Genomic DNA, 8,054 nt, shown 5'->3' with positions numbered 1-8,054 from the left:
GAAACCACTTTTTATTTGTTTTTTGTTTGTTTGAGACAGAGTTTCGTTCTTGTCATTCAGGCTCCAGTGCAATGGCACAATCTCAGCTCACTGCAACCTCCGTCTCCCGGGTTCAAGCGATTCTCCTGCCTTAGCCTTCACAAGTTGCTGGGATTACAGACAGGCATGAGCCACCAACCCCGGCTAATTTTTTTTTTTTTTTTTTTTTTTGAGATGGAGTCTCACTCTGTCAGCTAGGCTTGAGTACCCTGGCACCATCTTGGCTCACTGCAACCTCCGCCTGCCTCCCAGGTTCAAGTGATTCTCCTGCCTCAGCCTCCCGAGTAGCTGGGATTACAGGCACCCACCACCACACCCAGCTAATTTTTGTATTTTTAGTAGAGACGGGGTTTCACCACCTTAGCCAGGCTGGTCTCGAGCTCCTGACCTCCTGAGCCACAAGCCTCGGCCTCCCAAAGTGCTGGGATTACAGGCGTGAGCCACCGTGCCCGGCCGACCCCCCCGCTAATTTTGTATATTTAATAGAGACGGAGTTTCTCCATGTTGGTCAGGCTGATCAAGAACCCCCGACCTCAGGTGATCCGCCCGCTTCAGCCTTCCAAAGGGCTGGGATTAGAGGCCTGACCCACCACGCCCGCCCACTTTTAAAATTATATACCATAGAAATTATATACTATGGCCCTGTCATGCGAAGGAAAGCCTAAGATGCCGTCTGATGGCCATATCTGGAATGACTGCTAAACCTATGAAAAAATTTAAAAGTTAAAAGAAATAAGGAAATCGATCATGAACCTCTTGAAAACTTTCTCTACAAACGTGTCCGTGGCAATGCAGTTTATAAAACAAAACATCTGAAACAATCTAGTAATAGAGGGATTGGTTAAATGAATAATGGCACATTCACATCATAAAATACTACTCAAGGCTACCTGTAATCCCAGCACTTTGGGAGGCCGAGGCCAGAGTTAAAGACCAGCCTGCCCAACACGGTGAAACCCCACCTCTACTAAAAAATACAAAAATTAGCCGGGCATGGTGGCGGATGCCTGTAGTCCCAGCTACTCAAGAGGCTGAGGCAGGGAGAACTGCTTGAACCGGAAGGCAGAGATTGCAGTGAGTTGAGATCATGTCACTGCACTCCAGCCTGAGTGACAGAGCGAGACTCCATCTCAAAAAACAAACCCTCAGAAATAAGATGTAAAAAAAATTTACTAACACAAAAAAATTCATATATTATATTAAGTGAAAATTTGAAGTCACAAAGCTGTTTAGTATGATTCTATTATTATTATAATTATTATTATTTTCATTTTTAGAGGCAAGTTCTTACTCTGTCACCCAGGCTGGAGCACAGTGGTGCAATCATAACTCTCTGCAGCCCGGAACTCCTGGATTGAAGAGATCCTCCCACCTCAGCCTCCTGAGTAGCTGGTACTATAGGTGCTCCATGACACCTGCATGACTTTTTTTTTTTTTTTTTTTTTGGTAGAAACGGGATCTCACTCTGTTGCCCAGGCTGGTCTCAAACTTCTAGTCTAAAGCATTGCTGAGATTACAGATGCAAGCCACTGTTCCTGGCTCTCCATTTTTATTATGTAAAGGATAGACAGAAAAGTAAATAGAAGCTAAGCAGAGTAGCTCACACCTGCAATCCCAGTACTTTCAGAGGCCAAGGCAGGAGGATTGTTTGAGCCCAGGAGTTCTAGACCAGCCTGGGAAACATGGTGAAACCCCACCTCTACTAAGAATACAAAAATTGAAGCAGGAGGATCACCTGAGCTTGGGGAGGTTGAGACTGCAGTGAGCCGAGATCACACCACTGCACTCCAGCCTGGGTGAGAGAGTGAAACCCTGTCTCAAAGAAAAAAAAGACCAGCCTGGGCAACATAGTGAGACTTCAACTCTACGAAAAATTTTAAAAATCAGCAGACTATGGTGGTGCACTCCTGTAATCACAGCTACTTGGGAGGCTGATGTGGGAGAATCACTTGAGCTTGGGAGGTCGTGCCTGCAGTGAGCCGTGTTCACACCACTGCACTCCAGCCTGGATGGCAGAGTGAGATCTTGCCTCAGAAAAAAAGAAAGAAAGAAAAAGTAAAGAAAAGAAAAGGCTGGGCATGGTGGCTCATGCCTGTAATCCCAGCACTTTGGGAGGCCGAGGCAGGCAGATAACGAGATCAGGAGTTTAAGACCAGCCTGCCCAACATAGTGAAACCCTGTCTCTACTAAAAATACAAAAAATTAGCTGGGCGTGGTGGCGGGTACCTGTAATCCCAGCAACTCAGGAGGCTGAGGCAGGAGAATCGCTTGAACCCGGGAAGTGGAGGTTGCAATGAGCCGAGATCATGCCATTGCACTCCAGCCTGGGCCACAGAGCCAGACTCTGTCTCAAAAAAAAAGGAAAGAAAAGAACAATAAATAGAATCACTAAATTGATGGACATTAAAGCAAAATGTTTTCAGTGGTATCTCTTAGCAGTGAAGCTGTGAGGAATTTTTTTTTTCTTTCTTTCTTTTTTTTTTTTTTTTTGAAATAGAGTTTCGCTCTTATTGCCCAGGCTGTAGTGCAGTGGCACAATCTCGGCTCACCACAACCTCCGCCTCCCAGGTTCAAGCAATTCTCCTGCCCCAGCCTCCCAAGTAGCTGGGATTACAGGCATGCGCCACCACGCCCAGCTAATTTTGTATTTTTAGTGGAGATGGGGTTTCTCCTTGTTGGTCAGGCTGGTCTCAAACTCCCAACCTCAGGTGATCTGCCCGCCTCGGCCTCCCAAAGTGCTAGGATTACAGGCGTGAGCCACTGTGCCTGGCCTGCTGTGAGGCTTTTTGATTAACCTTGTTAATCATAAATTAACAGACCCTGATAGCTGTTAACTAATTAACTCTGCTTTCTATTCTTCTTCTCTCTTTTCTTTAAATAGAGGCAGGGGTCTTGCTATGTTGGTCAGGCTTGCCTCAATCTCCTGGGCTCAAGTAATCCTCCCGTCTTGGCCTCCCAAAGTGCTGGAATAACAGGCATGAGCCACCATACCTCACCCTAATGCTGTTTTCTAAATGTGCTATGATGAATATTAATTACTTTTGTAAAAAAGGTACAAAAACAATGAAAGTTTTTTTTTGTTTTTCTTTGATATGAAGTCTTGCTCTGTCATTCAGGCTGGAGTGCAGTGGCACGATCTCGGCTCACTGCAGCCTCCACCTCTGGGTTCAAATGATTCTCCTGCCTTAGCCTCCCGAGTACAGGCATGTGCCACCACGCCCAGCTAATTTTTATATTTTTAGTAGAGAGGGACTTTCACCATGTTGGCCAGGCTGGTCTTGAACTCCTGACCTCTACCCACCTCAGCCTCCCAAAGTGCTGGAATTATAGGTGTGAACCACCGCACCCGGCCTGAATAACTGAAACATGAATCAGAAATGAAGCAGGGTGTCAGCTATTAGGACATTAGACTGGGTGCACTTGAAAAGACCACAGTGCAGTTAGGATTTATTTCATTCTCTTGTGCAGGGATTGGCAACTACAGTGAGTGAGCCCAGTCTCATCATGCCTGTTCATCTACGTCTTATCTGTCCATGGCTCCTTTCCCGCAACAAGGGCAGAGTTGAGTAGCTGAGACAGAAACCATATGGCCTGGTAAACTGAAAATATTTACCACCAGGTTCTTTACAGAAAAAGTTTGCAGGCTAAACATGGTAACTCACGCCTCTAATCCCAATGCTTTGGGAGGCCGATGTGGGAGCATTGCTTGAGCCCAGCAGTTAGAGACTAGCCTAGGCAACATGGCAAGACCTTGTCCCTACAAAAAATTTAAAACTTAGCTGACCATGGTGGTGCATGCCTGTAGTTCCAGCTACTTGGGAGGCTAAGGCGGGAGAATAGCTTAAACCCGAGAATTCCGGGCTTCAGTGAGCTGTGATAGCAATACTACACTCTCAGACCCTGTCTCTTAAAAAAAGAAAAGTTTTGCAGACCCCTGCTCTTTTTTTTTTTTTTTGAGACGGAGTCTCACTCTATCGCCCAGGCTGGAGTGCAGTGGTGCAATCTCGGCTCATTGTAACCTCTGCCTCCGTGGTTCAAGTGATTCTCCTGCCTCAGCTCCCAAGTAGCTGGGATTACAGGCACCCACCACCACACCCAGCTAATTTTTGTTTTTTTAGTAGAGACGAGATTTCACCATGTTGGCCAGGCTGGTCTCAAACTCCTGAGCTCAAGTGATCCACCCACCTCAGCCTCCCAAAGTGTCGGGATTATAGGCGTGAGCCACCGTGCCCGCCCCCCCGGTCTTATAAATTATTTAAATCCTGTACTGCCTTGGGATATTTTAATATTTCACTATGCCTTAATGTTTCTAGCCAACCAAAAGAACTCTCAGCTGGCAGTTCCCAACAAATGTCAGAACTCCAGAGCTAGAAGCCACCAAACGGCAAATTGTTTTTCCCTGGTACTCTACTCCTGCCTCTGAGAGAAGCAGGTGCATCCCAGCCTCAAATCCAAAGCTGTTCATCAGAGGGTGGGGAGGGCTGGGAGAAGGAAGCCTGCAGAGTGGAGAAGCCCTAGAAGATGGGGACATTAGGAGACAGAATTCATTTTATCTGGGTGTCGGGGATTATATTTCCAGCGAAATTCTTTTTCCACTTAATGGAATCATACTAAGGTAACAGATATTGAAGCTATGTGGTGCTTAAATCTGAAATGATGAACCAGTGGAAATGATACAGAAACTGGCCATAGGGTGGGAAGAGAACTGAATAAGTGGCTCCAATATACTTATACCCATCAGCGGGATGTGACCACAGTGCTTCCAGAGGTGGCTAGAACAAGAGCTCTCTTAGAAACATAAGGACTAAGCTAGGCATAGTGGCTCACACCTATAATCTTAGCACTTTGGGAAGCTGATGCAGGAGGATCGCTTGAAGCCAGAAGCTCAGGACAAGCCTGGGCAACCTAGCAAGACCCTCATCTCTACAAAAAATTTTAAAAACTACCCGTGCGGAGTGGCTCATGCCTGTAGTCCCAGCTACTTGGAAGGCTGAGGTGGAAGGATCCCTTGAGCCCAGGAGTTTGAGGCTGCAGTGAGCTATGATGATGCCACTGTACTCCAGCCTGGGGGATAGCGGGAGATCCAGTCTCCAAAAATAAATAAATAAATAAATAAATGAGAAAGAAACATAATGATTAAAAAGTAACATGCAATATTATGTAAGACAACTATGGATTCTCAAATTAACTTCAAGGAACACTATTTTCTTTTTTATTTATTTTTATTTTTATTTTTTGTTATGAAGTCTCACTCTGTCACCCAGGCTGGAGTGCAATGGTGTGATCTCAGCTCATTGTAACCTCCGTCTCCCAGGTTCAAGCGATTCTCCTGCCTCAGCTTCTTGAGTACCTGGGACTACAGGTGCATGCCACCATGCCTGGCTAATTTTTTGTATTTTTTTTAGTAGAGACGGGATTTCACCATATTGGCCAGGCTGGTCTCAAACTAGTGACCTCATGATCTGCCTGCCTCGGCCTCCCAAAGTGTTGGGATTATAGGCGTGAGCCACCACAATATAATTATATTAATAATTATGTTAAATAAATAAACAAAAATGTAAAACAATTCATCAAAAGCTTACATGTAGGCTGGGCACGGTGGCTTATGCCTGTATCCCAGCACTTTGGAAGGTTAGGATGGAAGGATCACTTGAGGCCCGAAGTTCGAGACCAGCCTCAGCAACACAGTGGGACCCTGTCTCTACACAAAATTTTCAAACTTTAAAAATTGTCAGCCAGGCGCGGTGGCTCAAGCCTGTAATCCCAGCACTTTGGGAGGCCGAGACGGGCGGATCACGAGGTCAGGAGATCGAGACCATCCTGGCTAACATGGTGAAACCCCATCTCTACTAAAAAAAAAAAAAAAAACACAAAAAACTAGCCGGGCGAGGTGGCGGGCGCCTGTAGTCCCAGCTACTCCGGAGGCTGAGGCAGGAGAATGGTGTAAACCCGGGAGGCGGAGCTTGCAGTGAGCTGAGTTCCGGCCACTGCACTCCAGCCCGGGAGACAGCGCGAGACTCTGTCTCAAAAAAAAAAAAAATTGGGCATGGTGGTGCATACCTGTAGACCTAACTCCTCGGGAGGCTAAAATGGGAGGATCAGTTTAGCCCGGGAGTTTGAGGCTGCAGCAAGCTATGATCACACCACTGCACTCCAGCCTGGGCAACAGAGTGAGACTCTGTTTAAAAAAAACAACAACAAAAAGAAAAAGAAGCCTACGTGTAAAGAGCTTGGGATGAGAGCACTTCAGGACTTGTGTCATCGTGCACAGTGAAGATATCTATGGTGACTAACATGCATCCCAAACCAAACAGCCCTCCCTGAATGCTTTGCTCTGGTTAATACTCCCAGAGACTGTCACTACTCGGGGGAAGCCCATTCCCACCAGCCCAGCATTATAGTATCCTGGGATTCCCTACCTCTATGATATTAATAACAGCAATGTATTCCTCTGTATGCTAATAACACTAATGAAATAGGTGAGAAAAAAAGTCTATGGTCAGTGGTAATTATTTGACCTTGATCATAGCACAAACTTCTTTCACATATCAATTTATTGAGTTTCTACTATGTGCCAGGCATTGTACTAGAACTCAGAGATATTACAGAGATGAATAGAACAGCAAAATGGATACTTCCATCCTGTCTCTTTTTTTTTTTTTTTTTTTTTTGAGACAGAGTCTTGCTTTGTCACCCAGGAAGTGTAGTGGTGCTATCTCTGCTCACTGCAACCTCTGCCTCTCAGATTCAAGCAATTCTCCAGCCTCAGCCTCCTGAGTAGTTAGGATTACAGGCACCCACCACCACGCTCTGGTAATTTTTGTATTTTTAGTAGAGACAAGGTTTCGCCAAGTTGGCCAGACTGGTCTCGAACTCCTGACCTCAGGTGATCTGCCTGCCTCAGCCTCCCAAAGTGCTGGGGTTACAGACATGAGCCACACGGCACCCATCCATCCATCTAGTCTTTTGACATCCAGAAAGCTGGAGACCAACACTGGGACCTCTGCTACAGCCACAGCAAAAAAGAAAAGTCTTAACATATTCATGTCCAAGCTTGCCTGCAGAAAGAGCAAAAAGTATATGGTCTTCAATCCAGTGTTCACGTTTGCCCCCCCCCAGATCTCCAGGACATTGATCTGCTTGGTGAAGGCTGAGTCACCTGCAGAACCCAGGACACAAGGTACTCTGGGAAAAAGTAATTTTAGATTTCAAGCTTCCAGCATTCAAGTGAGACACACTTCAGGGAGTCCAGAAAAGAGATGAGAAGGCTGGGAGAGGTGGCTCACACCTGTAATCCCAGTACTTTGGGAGGCTGAGGCAGGTGGATCACTTGAGATCAGGAGTTCAAGACCAGTCCAGCCAACATGGTAAAACTCCGTCTCCATTAAAATTAAAAAGAAAAAAATTTAGCCCGGTGTGGTGGTGTGTGCACGTAATTCCAGCTATTCGGGAGGCTGAGGCAGGAGAATCCTCTAAACCAGGGAGGTGGAGGTTGCAGTGAGCTGAGATTACCACACTGCACTCCAGCATGGGCAACAAAGTGACACTCTGTCTCAAAAAATAAAAACAAAACAAAACATGAGAAAGCCAGTCTGAACTATTAGCCATATTTATGAAGTGGACCATGGGAAGAAAAGTCCAAGCTAAGGAATAACAGTGGGTAATGAATGGGGGTGTATCAGAGACTGAAGGGGAATTGAAAGCAGTGGGCCCTTAGCCAAGCTTTTATGTCAGGGGAGGCTGCTGGCAAAAAAAAAAAAAAAAAAAAAACAAACTTTTTTCTTTTCTTTTATTTCTTGAGACAGGGTCTCACTCTGTCCCCTAGACTGGAGTGCAGTGGCACGATCTCAGCTCACTGCAACCGCCACCTTCCTGGTTCAGGTGACGCTCCTGCCTCAGCCTCTTGAGTAGGTGGAACTACAGGCACTCGCCACCACACCTGGCTAATTTTTGATTTTTGTATTTTTAGTAGAGACCAGGTTTCACCATGTTGGCCAGGTTGGTCTCTAACTTCT

This window comes from Rhinopithecus roxellana, chromosome 6, assembly GCF_007565055.1.
Source record: "Rhinopithecus roxellana isolate Shanxi Qingling chromosome 6, ASM756505v1, whole genome shotgun sequence".
In the NCBI taxonomy this organism is placed as follows: Eukaryota; Metazoa; Chordata; class Mammalia; order Primates; family Cercopithecidae; genus Rhinopithecus; species Rhinopithecus roxellana.
This window is presented reverse-complemented; position numbering follows the sequence as displayed.